Source organism: Triticum urartu, chromosome 3A (assembly GCF_056163025.1).
Source record: "Triticum urartu cultivar PI428250 chromosome 3A, HENAU_Tu73, whole genome shotgun sequence".
Taxonomy (NCBI): domain Eukaryota; kingdom Viridiplantae; phylum Streptophyta; class Magnoliopsida; order Poales; family Poaceae; genus Triticum; species Triticum urartu.
Genome location: NC_141875.1, coordinates 629,065,996 through 629,078,550, shown reverse-complemented (window position 1 = coordinate 629,078,550; position 12,555 = coordinate 629,065,996).

Sequence of the window (12,555 nt, the reverse complement as noted above, 5' to 3'; positions counted from 1 at the left end):
CTCATTGCTGCACAGAAGAATTACGTCCTGGAAGCACCGCTGGGTGCCAGGCCTGCTGCAGGAGCAACACCAGATGTTATGAATGTCTGGCAGAGCAAAGCTGATGACTACTCGATAGTTAAGTGTGCCATGCTTTACGGCTTAGAATCGGGACTTCAACGACGTTTTGAGCGTCATGGAGCATATGAGATGTTCCAGGAGTTGAAGTTAATATTTCAAGCAAATGCCCGGATTGAGAGATATGAAGTCTCCAATAAGTTCTATAGCTGCAAGATGGAGGAGAACAGTTCTGTCAGTGAGCATATACTCAAAATGTCTGGGTATAATAATCACTTGATTCAGATGGGAGTTAATCTTCCAGATGATTGCGTCATTGACAGAATTCTCCAATCACTGCCACCAAGCTACAAGAGCTTCGTGATGAACTATAATATGCAAGGGATGAATAAGACTATTCCCGAGCTCTTCGCAATGCTGAAAGCTGCGGAGGTAGAAATCAAAAAGGAGCATCAAGTGTTGATGGTCAACAAGACCACTAGTTTCAAGAAAAAGGGCAAAGGGAAGAAGAAGGGGAACTTCAAGAAGAACAGCAAGCAAGTTGCTGCTCAAGAGAAGAAACCCAAGTCTGGACCTAAGCCTGAAACTGAGTGCTTCTACTGCAAGCAGACTGGTCACTGGAAGCGGAACTGCCCCAAGTATTTGGCGGATAAGAAGGATGGCAAGGTGAACAAAGGTATATGTGATATACATGTTATTGATGTGTACCTTACTAATGCTCGCAGTAGCACCTGGGTATTTGATACTTGTTCTGTTGCTAATATTTGCAACTCGAAACAGGGACTACGGATTAAGCGAAGATTGGCTAAGGACGAGGTGACGATGCGCGTGCGAAACGGTTCCAAATTCGATGTGATCGCGGTCGGCACGCTACCTCTACATCTACCTTCGGGATTAGTATTAGAACTAAATAATTGTTATTTGGTGCCAGCGTTGAGCATGAACATTATATCTGGATCTTGTTTAATCCGAGACGGTTATTCATTTAAATCAGAGAATAATGGTTGTTCTATTTATATGAGTAATATCTTTTATGGTCATGCACCCTTGAAGAGTGGTCTATTCTTATTGAATCTCGATAGTAGTGACACACATATTCATAATGTTGAAGCCAAAAGATGCAGAGTTGATAATGATGGTGCAACTTATTTGTGGCACTGCCGTTTAGGTCATATCGGTGTAAAGCGCATGAAGAAACTCCATACTGATGGACTTTTGGAACCACTTGATTATGAATCACTTGGTACTTGCGAACCGTGCCTCATGGGCAAGATGACTAAAACACCGTTCTCCGGTACTATGGAGAGAGCAACAGATTTGTTGGAAATCATACATACAGATGTATGTGGTCCGATGAATATTGATGCTCGTGGCGGATATCGTTATTTTCTCACCTTCACAGATGACTTAAGCAGATATGGGTATATCTACTTAATGAAACATAAGTCTGAAACATTTGAAAAGTTCAAAGAATTTCAGAGTGAAGTTGAAAATCATCGTAACAAGAAAATAAAGTTTCTACGATCTGATCGTGGAGGAGAATATTTGAGTTACGAGTTTTGTGTACATTTGAAACAATGCGGAATAGTTTCGCAACTCACGCCACCCGGAACACCACAGCGTAATGGTGTGTCCGAACGTCATAATCGTACTTTACTAGATATGGTGCGATCTATGATGTCTCTTACTGATTTACCGCTATCGTTTTGGGGTTATGCTTTAGAGATGGCCGCATTCACATTAAATAGGGCACCATCGAAATCCGTTGAGACGACGCCTTATGAACTATGGTTTGGCAAGAAACCAAAGTTGTCGTTTCTGAAAGTTTGGGGCTGCGATGCTTATGTGAAAAAGCTTCAAACTGATAAGCTCGAACCCAAATCGGAGAAATGTGCCTTCATAGGATATCCAAAGGAAACTATTGGATACACCTTCTATCACAGATCCGAAGGCAAGACTTTTGTTGCTAAATTCGAAAACTTTCTAGAGGAGTTTCTCTCGAAAGATATGAGTGGGAGGAAAGTAGAACTTGATGAGGTAACTGTACCTGCTCCCTTATTGGAAAGTAGTACATCACAGAAAACTGTTTCTGCGATACCTACACCAATTAGTGAGGAAGCTAATGATAATGATCATGAAACTTCAGGACAAGATACTACTGAACCTGATAGATCAACCAGAGTGAGATCCGCGCCAGAGTGGTACGGTAATCCTGTTCTGGAAATCATGCTGCTAGATCATGATGAACCTACGAACTATGAAGAAGCGATGGTGAGCCCAGATTCCGCAAAATGGCTTCAAGCCATGAAATCTAAGATGGGATCCATGTATGAGAACAAAGTATGGACTTTGGTTGACTTGCCCGATGATCGGCAAGAAATTGAGAATAAATGGATCTTCAAGAAGAAGACTGACGCTGACGGTAATATTACTGTCTACAAAGCTCGACTTGTCGCAAAAGGTTTTTGACAAGTTCAAGGGGTTGACTACGATGAGACCTTCTCACCCGTAGCGATGCTTAAGTCTGTCCGAATCATGTTAGCAATTGCCACATTTTATGATTATGAAATTTGGCAGATGGATGTCAAAACTGCATTCCTGAATGGATTTCTGGAAGAAGAGTTGTATATGATGCAACCGGAAGGTTTTGTCGATCCAAAGGGAGCTAACAAAGTGTGCAAGCTCCAGCGATCCATTTATGGACTGGTGCAAGCCTCTCGGAGTTGGAATAAATGCTTTGATAGTGTGATCAAAGCATTTGGTTTTATACAGACTTTCGGAGAAGCCTGTATTTACAAGAAAGTGAGTGGGAGCTCTGTAGCATTTCTGATATTATATGTGGATGACATATTACTGATTGGAAATGATATAGAATTTCTGAATAGCATAAAGGGATACTTGAATAAGAGTTTTTCAATGAAAGACCTCGGAGAAGCTGCTTACATATTAGGCATAAAGATCTATAGGGATAGATCAAGACGCTTAATTGGACTTTCACGAAGCACATACCTTGACAAGATTTTGAAGAAGTTCAAAATGGATCAAGCAAAGAAAGGGTTCTTGCCTGTGTTACAAGGTGTGAAGTTGAGTCAGACTCAATGCCCGACCACTGCAGAAGATAGAGAGAAAATGAAAGATGTTCCCTATGCTTCAGCCATAGGCTCTATCATGTATGCAATGCTGTGTACCAGACCTGATGTGTGCCTTGCTATAAGTCTAGCAGGGAGGTACAAAAGTAATCCAGGAGTGGATCACTGGATAGCGGTCAAGAACATCCTGAAGTACATAAAAAGGACTAAGGATATGTTTCTCATATATGGAGGTGACAAAGAGCTCATCATAAACGGTTACGTTGATGCAAGCTTTGACACTGATCCGGACGATTCTAAATCGCAAACCGGATACGTGTTTACATTAAACGGTGGAGCTGTCAGTTGGTGCAGTTCTAAACAAAGCGTCGTGGCGGGATCTACATCTGAAGCAGAGTACATAGCTGCTTCGGAAGTAGCAAACGAAGGATTCTAGATGAAGGAGTTCATATCCGATCTAGGTGTCATACCTAGTGCATCGGGTCCAATGAAAATCTTTTGTGACAATACTGGTGCAATTGCCTTGGCAAAGGAATCCAAATTTCACAAGAGAACCAAACACATCAAGAGACGCTTTAATTCCATCAGGGATCTAGTCCAGGTGGGAGACATAGAGATTTGCAAGATACATACGGAGCTGAATGTAGCAGACCCGTTGACTAAGCCTCTTCCATGAGCAAAACATGATCAACACCAAAGCTCCATGGGTGTTAGAATCATTACTGTGTAATCTAGATTATTGACTCTAGTGCAAGTGGGAGACTGAAGGAAATATGCCCTAGAGGCAATAATAAAGTTATTATTTATTTCCTTATATCATGATAAAGGTTTATTATTCATGCTAGAATTGTATTAACCGGAAACATAATACATGTGTGAATACATAGACAAACAGAGTGTCACTAGTATGCCTCTACTTGACTAGCTCGTTAATCAAAGATGGTTATGTTTCCTAACCATGGACAAAGAGTTGTCATTTGATTAACGGGATCACATCATTAGTTGAATGATCTGATTGACATGACCCATTCCATTAGCTTAGCACCCGATCGTTTAGTATGTTGCTATTGCTTTCTTCATGACTTATACATGTTCCTATGACTATGAGATTATGTAACTCCCATGTGCCGGAGGAACACTTTGTGTGCTACCAAACGTCACAACGTAACTGGGTGATTATAAAGGTGCTCTACAGGTGTCTCCAAATGTACATGTTGGGTTGACGTATTTCGAGATTAGGATTTGTCACTCCGATCGTCGGAGAGGTATCTCTGGGCCCTCTCGGTAATGCACATCACTTAAGCCTTGCAAGCAATGCAACTAATGAGTTAGTTGCGAGATGATGTATTACGGAACGAGTAAAGAGACTTGCCGGTAACGAGATTGAACTAGGTATTGGATACCGACGATCGAATCTCGGGCAAGTAACATACCGATGACAAAGGGAACAACGTATGTTGTTATGCGGTCTGACCGATAAAGATCTTCGTAGAATATGTAGGAGCCAATATGGGCATCCAGGTCCCGCTATTGGTTATTGACCAGAGACATGTCTCGGTCATGTCTACATTGTTCTCGAACCCGTAGGGTCCGCACGCTTAAGGTTTCGATGACAGTTATATTATGAGTTTATACGTTTTGATGTACCGAAGGTTGTTCGGAGTCCCAGATGTGATCACGGACATGACGAGTCTCTAAATGGTCGAGACATAAAGATTGATATATTGGAAGCCTATGTTTGGATATCGGAAGTGTTCCGGATGAAATCGGGATTTTACCGGAGTACCGGGAGGTTACCGGAACCCCCCGGGAGCTATATGGGCCTTAGTGGGCCTTAGTGGAAAAGATAAGAGGCAGCCTGAGATGGGCCGCGCGCCCCTCCCCTCCCTTGGTCCGAATAGGACAAGGAGAGGGGGCCGGCCCTCCTTTCTCTTTTCCCCCCTCCGCGAATCCTATTCCAACTTGGATTGGGGGGGGGGAATCCTACTCCCGGAGGGAGTAGGACTCCTCCTGGCACGCCACCTCTAGGCCGGCCGCACCCCCCCTTGAGCCTTTATATACGGAGGTAGGGGCACCCTAGAGGAACACAAGTTGATCCACGTGATCATATTCTTAGCCGTGTGCGGCGCCCCTGCCACCATAGTCCTCGATAATATTGTAGCGGTGCTTAGGCGAAGCCCTGCGACAGTAGTACATCAAGATCGTCACCACGCCGTCGTGCTGACGGAACTCTTCTCCGACACTTTGCTGGATCGGAGTCCGGGGATCGTCATCGAGCTGAACGTGCGCTAGAACTCGGAGGTGCCGTAGTTTCGGTGCTTGACCGGTCGGGCCGTGGAGATGTACGACTACATCAACCAAACGCTTCCATTGTCGATCTACAAGGGTACGTAGATCACACTCTCCCCTCTCATTGCTATGCATCACCATGATCTTGCGTGTGCGTAGGAATTTTTTTGAAATTACTACGTTCCCCAACAATTAACTCCCAGCTTAGTCAAGCGGTTATGCAACCCAGACATTTTGAGTATGTGCTCACTGACAGAACTATTTTCCTCCATCTTACAGCTGAAGAACTTGTCGCAGACTTCATATCTCTCGACCCGGGCATGAGCTTGAAAAACCATTTTCAGCTCTTCGAACATCTCATATGCTCCGTGTCTCTCAAAACGCTTTTGGAGCCCCGGTTCTAAGCTGTAAAGCATGCCGCACTGAACGAGGGAGTAATCATCAGCACGTGACTGCCAAGCGTTCATAACGTCTTGGTTCTATGGGACGGGTGCGTCACCTAGCGGTGCTTCTAGGACATAATATTTCTTGGCAGCTATGAGGATGATCCTCAGGTTCCGGACCCAGTCCGTATAGTTGCTGCCATCGTCTTTCAGCTTGGTTTTCTCTAGGAACGCGTTGAAGTTGAGGACAATGTGGGCCATTTGATCTACAAGACATATTGTAAAGATTTTAGACTAAGTTCATGATAATTAAGTTCATCTAATCAAATTATTCAATGAACTCCCACTCAGATAGACATCCCTCCAGTCATCTAAGTATAACATGATCCGAGTTAACTAGGCCGTGTCCGATTATCACGTGAGACGGACTAGTCAACATCGGTGAACATCTTCATGTTAATCGTATCTTCTATACGACTCATGCTCGACCTTTCGGTCTTCTGTGTTCCGAGGCCATGTCTGTACATGCTAGGCTCGTCAAGTCAACCTAAGTGTATTGCGTGTGTAAATCTGGCTTACACCCGTTGTATTCGGACGTTAGAATCTATCACACCCGATCATCACGTGGTGCTTCGAAACAACGAACCTTCACAATGGTGCACAGTTAGGGGGAACACTTTCTTGAAATTATTTCGAGGGATCATCTTATTTAAGCTACCGTCGTTCTAAGCAAATAAGATGCAAAACATGATAAACATCACATGCAATCAAATAGTGACATGATATGGCCAATATCATTTGCTCCTTTTGATCTCCATCTTCGGGGCTCCATGATCATCGTTGTCACCGGCATGACACCATGATCTCCATCATCATGATCTCCATCATCGTGTCTTCTTGAAGTTGTCTCATCATCTATTACTTCTACTACTATGGCTAACGCTTTAGCAATAAAGTAAAGTAATTACATGACGTTTATGTTGACACGCAGGTCATAAATAAATAAAGACAACTCCTATGGCTCCTGCCGGTTGTCATACTCATCGACATGCAAGTCGTGATTCCTATTACAAGAACATGATCATCTCATACATCACATATATCATTCATCACATCCTTTGGCCATATCACATCACAAAACACTTGCTGCAAAAAAAAGTTAGACGTCCTCTAATTGTTGTTGCAAGTTTTTACGTGGATGCTATAGGATTCTAGCAAGAACCTTTCTTACCTACGCCAAAACCACAACGTGAATTGCCAATTTCTATTTACCCTTCATAAGGACCCTGTTCATCGAATCCGATCCGACTAAAGTGGGAGAGACAGACACCCGCCATCCACCTTATGCAACTAGTGCATGTCAATTGGTGGAACCAGTATCATGTAAGCGTACGTGTAAGGTCGGTCCGGGCCGCTTCATCCCACGATGCCACCGAATCAAGATAAGACTAGTAACGGCAAGTAAATTGACAATATCGACGCCCACAACTGCTTCGTGTTCTACTCGTGCATAGTAACTACGCATAGACCTAGCTCATGATGCCACTGTTGGGGAACGTAGCAGAATTTTAAAAAAAATTCTACGCAACACCAAGATCTATCTATGGAGTCATCTAGCAACGAGGGAGAGAGGAGTGCATCTACATACCCTTCTAGATCACGAGCGGAAGCGTTCAAGAGAACGGGGTTGATGGAGTCGTACTCGTCGTGATCCAAATCACCGAAGATCCTAGCGCCGAACGGACGGCACCTCTGCGTTCAACACACGTATGGAGCGAGGACGTCTCCCGCGCCTTGATCCAGCAAGGAGGAGGGAGAGGTTGAGGAAGAGGGCTCCAACAGCAGCGCGACGGCGTGGTGGTGGTGAAGCTGCAGTAATCCGGCAGGGCTTCGCCAAGCTCTTACGGAGGAGGAGAGGTGTTGGGGAGGGGAGGGGCTGCGCCTTGGATGTTGTGTGCAGCCCTCCCCTTGCCCCTCTATTTATAGGGGAAGGGGGAAGGGGGCCGGCCCCCTCTAGATGAGATCTAGAGGGGGGCGGCCAAGGGGAGGGGGCTTGCCCCCCAAGCAAGGGGGGCGCCCCCTTTAGGGTTTCCCCCCCAACCCTAGGCGCATGGGCCCAAGGGGGGGATGCCGCCAGCCCATGTAGGGCTGGTTCCCTTTCCTCTACATCACATTAGGCCCTCCGAGAGAGGTGGCCCCTGCCGGTGGACCCCCGGAAACCCTCCGGTGGCCCCGGTACAATACCGATATGCCCCTGAACCTTTCCGGTGACCGTATGACAACTTCCTACATATAAATCTTCACCTCCGGACCATTCCGGAACTCCTCGTGACGTCCGGGATCTCATTCGGGACTCCGAACAACATTTGGTAATCACATACAAGTCTTCCTAACAACCCTAGCGTCACCGAACCTTAAGTGTGTAGACCCTACGGGTTCGGGAGACATGCAGACATGACCGAGACGACTCTCCGGTCAATAACCAACAGCGGGATCTCGATACCCATGTTGGCTCCCACATGCTCCTCGATGATCTCATCGGATGAACCACGATGTCGAGGATTCAATCAATCCGTATACAATTCCCTTTGTCAATCGGTACGTTACTTGCCCGAGACTCGATCCTCGGTATCCCAATAACTTGTTCAGTCTCGTTACCAGCAAGTCACTTTACTCGTACCGTAATGCATGATCCCGTGATCAACCACTTTCTCACATTGAGATCATTATGATGATGCATTACCGAGTGGGCCCAGAGATACCTCTCCGTCATACGGAGTGACAAATCCTAGTCTCGATTCGTGCCAACCCAACAGACACTTTCGGAGATACCTGTAATGTACCTTTATAGTCACCCAGTTACGTTGTGACGTTTGGCACACCTAAGGCACTCCTACGGTATCCGGGAGTTGCACAATCTCATGGTCTAAGGAAATGATACTTGACATTTAGAAAAGCTACAGCAAATGAACTACACGATCTTTGAGCTATGCTTAGGATTGGGTCTTGTCCATCACATCATTCTCCTAATGATGTGATCCCGTTATCATTGACATCCAATGTCCATAGTCAGGAAACCATGACTATCTTTTGATCAACGAGCTAGTCAACTAGAGGCTCACTAGGGACGTGTTGTGGTCTATGTATTCACACATGTATTACGATTTCCGGATAACACAATTATAGCATGAACAATAGACAATTATCATGAACAAAGAAATATAATAATAACCATTTTATTATTGCCTCTAGGGCATATTTCCAACAGTTTTGGTGATCAACTTGCGGGTTCCGCCCATGAACCTATGCATAGGGGTTGGCACACGTTTTCATCGTGATTCTTCGATAGAAACTTTGGGGCACTCTTTGAGGTTCTATGTGTTGGTTGAATAGATGAATCTGAGATTGTGTGATGCATATCGTATAATCATACCCACGGATACTTGAGGTGACATTGGAGTATATAGGTGACATTAGGGTTTTGGTTGATTTGTGTCTTAAGGTGTTATTCTAGTACGAACTCCAGGGCTGTTTGTGACACTTATAGGAATAGCCCAACGGATTGATTGGAAAGAATAACTTTGAGGTGGTTTCGTACCCTACCATAATCTCTTCGTTCGTTCTCCGCTATTAGTGACTTTGGAGTGACTCTGTGTTGCATGTTGAGGGATAGTTATATGATCCAATTATGTTATTATTGTTGAGGGAACTTGCACTAGCAAAAGTATGAACCCTAGGCCTTGTTTACTATCATTGCAATACCGTTTATGATCACTTTTATCATTCGTTACCTTGCTGTTTTTATAATTTCAGATTACAAAAACTATTATCTACTATCCATATACCACTTGTATCACCATCTCTTCGCCGAACTAGTGCACCTATACAATTTACCATTGTATTGGGTGTGTTGGGGACACAAGAGACTCTTTGTTATTTGGTTGCAGGGTTGCTTGAGAGAGCCATCTTCATCCTACGCCTCCTACGGATTGATAAACCTTAGGTCATCCACTTGAGGGAAATTTGCTACTGTCCTACAAACCTTTGCACTTGGAGGCCCAACAGCGTCTACAAGAAGAAGGTTGTGTAGTAGACATCAGTCCTTCTCGCGGTAGTACCAGTCGAAGACGCAGTACAGATCGAGCCGGATCTGCTCGTCGCCTGAGCTGTCCTCACCGTCGTTGTCCTCCTTCTCCTCCTTCGATGGCGGTCCGGCCATGGCAAGGACCGCCCGATTCTGCTAATGGGCGAGGGCGCATGTGTTCCTCCATTGTCGTTTCTTCATAATGCAGACACGGATGGCTTCCTTTCTGCGGTCGCCCGCACCCGGGCATCAGCTGCCTCCTCCACAACCATTTCCGCTGCGATACGGGCCTTGGTGGCCCTTATCCTCTCCTTCCCACGGCGTGTCGCCCGTTCCTGGTGGGACTCATAGTCGACCTATGATGGGGAAGGCGAGGTGTTTTGGCTTTTGACACCGCGAGGATCCAACACGAGAGGACCCGATCGCCCGGTGAGCCGATGCTATGGCGTTGCGGTGCCAGGACCAGCGGAGTGCAATGCGAACTGCCATTGCCTCCTCCAGCCCGCACGGGATGACACACCTATTGATGTATCGGGAGTGGTCGAAGTCCGATCTGCTGCCTGCCATGCCGGAGAAGGTTGAAACACGCCAGAGGTGAGCTCGGGTGGTAGAGGGGAGTGGAGTGAAGTGGCTACGGTTTGCTCCAGCGAGCGGATGGGGACGCATATATGTGGGTCGGAGGGACCAACATGCGTGGGTCAGGTCCGACATCGCGGGCGTGCCCGGGCGCCCCCATATCCGCCCCATATTTGGGCTAGATATGAGGGGTGCCGGTCAGCCCAAGCGTTTGAGGTCAGTTTGAGGCGTCCGCCTGAGTAAAAAAAACTTGATCGGTCAGTGACCAGGCGGCCCACCTGTCGGTGTCAAAACCGGCGGATCTCGGGTAGGGGGTCCCGAACTGTGCGTCTAAGGATAATGGTAATAGGAGGCGGGGGGCACAATGTTTACCCAGGTTCGGGCCCTCTCGATGGAGGTAATACCCTACTTCCTGCTTGATTGATCTTGATGATATGAGTATTACAAGAGTTGATCTACCATGAGATTGTAGAGGCTAAACCCTAGAAGCTAGCCTATGATTATGATTGTTGTTCTACGGACTAAACCCTCCGGTTTATATAGACACCGGAGGGGTCTAGGATTACACAGAGTCGGTTACAAGGAAGGAGATCTACATATCCAAATTGCCAAGCTTGCCTTCCACGCAAAGGAGAGTCCCACCCGGACACGGGACGAAGTCTTCAATCTCGTATCTTCATAGTCCAACAGTCCGGCCAAAGTATATAGTCCGGCTGTCCGAGGACCCCCTAATCCAGGACTCCCTCAGTAGCCCCTGAACCAGGCTTCAATGACGATGGGTCCGACGCGCAGATTGTCTTTGGCATTGCAAGGAGGGTTCTTCTCCAAATCCCGAGTACCTGTTGTAACAAGTAGTGTCCGGCTTCCCATGAATGTTGCACTCCTCGGCTTCTGTGCTTTAATAATGGCTATCTCCACGTGTCGAGCGAATGTGAGAAGTCGGGGCATTTTTACATTTGCCACCCTAACCATGTAAGTAAATCGTCTATTTAAAGAGACGGGGATCCTCAGATCCATATCACACCATCCTCCCACAGCGAGTATCCATCAAAGCGTGCCCGGAAAAGTCCATCCCATCATGGCCGGCCATCGCAACTCCTCCTCTCGCTCCCGTAGCACTAAGCCAGGCAATTGGGAGAAGTGTTCCATCCCCCACAGCCAATTAGTAGAGTTGCAGACCCCGGGGTTTCTCCCTCCTGCGTATATGGTCCCCGTCTGAGCCGGACTAGCCACTTATAATGGCGGGGAGCTTTCCCAACCCATCCAGGGGGAAGCGGGTATGCCTTGTCCCTTACTTATTGAGGGGACTTGGATTTCCAATCCATCTGTTCCTCCGCGGGCTCCTGGAGTTCTATGGCCTCCAGCTGCATAACTTTACTCCCGTCTCCATATTACACATTGCCGGCTACGTCGCCTTCTGCGAGCTGTTTCTGGGCTGCAAGGCTCATTTCGAGCTATGGAAGAGGCTATTCTGCCTCGTAGCCCGTACACAGGAGGGGTCAATATATCAAGTGGGCGGAGCCGAAATATGGCGCATCGCCGGGACCGGATACCTGTCCGGTACTCCGAAGAAAACATCCGAAGATTGTCCTTCGGAGTGGTTTTATATGGAGGACGTCCCCCTTCCGGACCCTATTCGGATGGGCCTTCTTGAGTTTGATAATGCCCTTTTGAAGAAATGCCATAGCTGGCGCCCTCGGAGCCCCCAGGAGGAAGATAACAGAGAGGTCCTTTACTTGATGGGCAGGATAAAAACACTGGCCAAATCAGGACTGACAATAGTCGAGGTTATGTCAATATGTATAATGCGGAGGGTGTAGCCACTTCAGTATCGGGGGAAACCCCTGTGGCACTTCAATGGAGAAGATGAAGCCATCCGCTGCGGTCGTAAAGGTCCGGACTCCGCCGTTGCTCTAGCGAAAATACTGTCCGATTTGTACAAAGGAGAGGAAGAGGAGTTCATCCGCATTAAGCCACGGGATGGATTCTCCATGTACAACCCCCCAAACTGGGTGAGCTGCTACCTTTTACTCCATACCTTCCCGCATTCTTCATCATAAATATTTACCTTGCTATT